Below are 3591 nucleotides of genomic sequence, written 5' to 3'. Positions count from 1 at the left end.
AAAACGAACATTTGCCAAATATAATGAAATTTTATTTTTAGTCATACTGTTATCAATGGAATTTTGATTTAAAATGAAACAAAATAAAACTTGTTTCTTTAGCAGACAGCAGTATCTAGATCTTAAATGTTTTAAAGATTATCAGGGAAATTTAAGCCCAAAAAGTTTAAGTTTCTAAATATGTGGCAATTCCGGACTGTCTGTAGGTCAATTGACCTAATGTTTTCTAGCGGTTTTCTCTTAAAATATCAAAATTTCAAATTTTACACTCTTCTATGAACTTTCTAAACATTTACTGGTCATTCTGAACATTTTGAGTACCTTGGAAAATCTGTAGCTGCTGCAGTTTAGAAAATACAGCTATATTTGAAGTAACACTTGGGACAAAAAAGGATGTGGTCATTTTTGGGCTGTTCGTCCTGGATAGACATTTTAGCACATATCCCAAGTTGCTCACTGGGGTCATATTAGTCTCAAACAGTCAAGTTATCCTCTCAAAATGATGTGCATACATGTCTAATCTAGGTCCTAGACTAATGGTACTGGTGTCCCACATGGCAAAGGGTGTAAAAACCTTCATTCATAACTGCCATATGTTGGTCATGTGCGCTGTTTTTTTTTTTTTTTTGTGGACTTTCTTTCACTTCTGGGTTATGAAGACAATCCTGTATAAAGAAAGGAAACCCGAGCCCTCATTCCACAAACTACTTTATGGACAGCATATCTATAACACTTCTCCATCTGATTTAGCTGCTCAAAGCACTTTATAATGACGATTCACATTCACCCACACACTGATATCAGCTCAAGTGCACACTGGGAGCAACGTTGGGATTAAGGTCCTTTCAGGAATTAAGATGATGATCCTCTGGTCAAAAGCCCACTGTTCTAACCTCTAGACCAGTGGTGTCCAAACTATTCCAGAAAGGGCCGAGAGAGTGCAGGTTTTCTTTGCAGCCACTGACTCCAGCAGGTGATTTCACTGATGAACTCATCCCACCTGTTCAAAGGGATGTTAATCAGTGAAATCACCTGCTGAAGTCAGTGGCTGCAAAAAAAACCTGCACCCTTTTGGCCCTTTCTGGAATAATTTGGACACCACTGCTCTAGACCATCATCATCTCAACTCCTTTAAAATTGATCTTTTTCTCTGAATGAGTTGTCAAAAATAAGATTTTTTTTTTTCTCCCAATGACCAGAAGGTCCACAAAACTGGTGAATAAGCTGTGTTGATTTCCAGCAATGAGCTGTTTTGACTTGTTTTTGCTCCCAGTTGAGTTTGGTCACCATGGGGAGGTCACATGCTGTTCTCTGACCCCGGCTATGCCAGGTGTCTGCAGTAATGCTGGCAGCGGGACTGTCTGCAGATAGTCACTGACATGACCTCATGCAGGGTTGAACCTAAAGGTCATTCCTCATTGCTGCTGACTCCACTTGCTCCCAGCTACAACACACACACACACACACACACACACACACACACACACACACACACACACACACACACACACACACACACACACACACACACACACACACACACACACACACACACACAGAAGAGCCAATAAATAACACCACAGTAAGTGTTGTGTGTTTGTGACCTCTTCTCTAACGGTGAAGATACGGTGTATCCATGAGATCAATTACAAGTATTATGTTTCAGGTTCTAATAAATGGTGTTGGCCACCTTCTTTAAAAACTGCTCATGTTGTCGCTCTCCATTATTTATTAATAGTTTGCCCAACCGTGGAACAACAGTTCTAAGTTCTAAATGAGTTTTAGTGCAGTGCAGCGCAGACTGGAGAGAAATGAGCAAACTTGCTTTTGTGCCTTAGGGGCGAACTTATCATCCTCCTCCTTTTCTCCGACTTTGCATCTTGAGCTCCTCTTGGGCCCCGTCCTGCGTAGGCTGTTTGGGCTAATGTAAGGCTTGTCCAGTCAAATGTTGCCCCGGGGTAAACAGAAACATCTGTCCCCTGCCCGGCCGTGACTGTCGCTGAGTGATAAATCCTGTGTTGGCTTGTGCCAGGGCTGTCCAGCTTACCACCTGTCCCCCTCCTACACCGTATCTCTCCCCTCCAACGGCACCCCTGCACATACACACACCTCACCCTGTTTGCACTCGTCCACCTTCATCCTGACAACGTGACAGAAGCAGGTGGTTCACTCACTTTTTGCCCCCTGGCCTTCGATGTTCTTGTCGTCGGCTGGCACATTTATGCAGGGAGCGGGAAGAGTTGTCGCCTCCAGCAAATACCAGTGGAAAGAGCCCTGAACCAGCTCATTCCGCTGTGGTCGGAGACAACACGGACGCCTTTCGCAATAATTGCCTTTAATCAGGCACAAACTCCAAGAAAGAGATAAAGCTTCCCAAAAACTTCAAAAATACCAGTGACAAACCCATCATAAGCACTGGGTGATTCTCAGGATGAAACGACAACCATTTGGATCATTTTTGGTATTTTACACTTAGGCCCCAGAGTCCTTATTGTTAATTCAGCTGATGGAGGAAAGCGTGCACACATGCAGCAGACTTTCACACTTTCTCTCTTTCTCTCTGTGTTCTGCTACTTTTACTAGTATGACAGAGGCAGGTAGCCAACTTCCCGCCCTTTGACCTTCAACAGTTTCCCTGAAGTAAAGAGACAACACGCACACACACACACATACAGAGGAGGAGCCTAGGTTGCCAAGGGTGAACTGGGGCAGAGGTCTTTCAAAAGGCTCTGTAGGGAAACGAAGGTCCTTTGACTCAGGGAGTTATTTTAGCTCGCAGTGCCAATCCTTACAAGCTGAGCGATCACCCCCACAGTGCTGCCGCATAAATATTACATTGAATCAGGTCGAATGTAAACTGAAAGGAATCAGCCGCTAATGAGGGATGGTTTACAAAACTATCAGAGCTTTTTGTCACTGCAGTTTGTTTACATACACCAACTCGAAGTGAAAAAAAAAAAAAAAAGCCTCACTATATGTCACACAGCAATGTTACAAAGCAATATAACACCTGACTCTGAAATGCTTGTTTATTCTAGGAGCAGGCCAGGGTGAGCAAAAATAATTACCAAAGTGGCCTGAATAGCTATTCATTTAGCCATATTTATGCCCCTGGCTATTTGATTATCTCTTTTCATTACATCCATCCATGTACCTGATTTATCTGACTGAGTTGTCTCAAGCCCACATTTGGCAACAAGCAAAATATATCCTGGACAATTTGTCTAACACATACAGACAAACTGTGGCAGATCAGGTAAGATATGGGGGCATGCGATGGTGCCATGTGTCACCACACTGACCACACCATAGAACCGCATTGGGTCCTGAACCAATCAGACAGTCAACTGGTACATCCCCACCTCTTGAAAATAACCATGTTGTTGCAGCCTGGTGATATGTGGGCATTCCTTTGCCCTTTTCCAGTAGCTGGGGTCCTCAAGACTCAAGTACCTACATGCTGTATTATAGCCAGAGACGTGCACCACATGACCAACATGTCATAGCTGACCTTCCTTTACAATGCATGTAGTAAAACACATCTGTCTCTCCCTATGTGACTGTTTGTGTGACCATTTTTATTTAATTCCC

The sequence above is a fragment of the Thalassophryne amazonica genome, chromosome 15, assembly GCF_902500255.1.
Source record: "Thalassophryne amazonica chromosome 15, fThaAma1.1, whole genome shotgun sequence".
Lineage (NCBI taxonomy): Eukaryota > Metazoa > Chordata > Actinopteri > Batrachoidiformes > Batrachoididae > Thalassophryne > Thalassophryne amazonica.
This window is presented reverse-complemented; position numbering follows the sequence as displayed.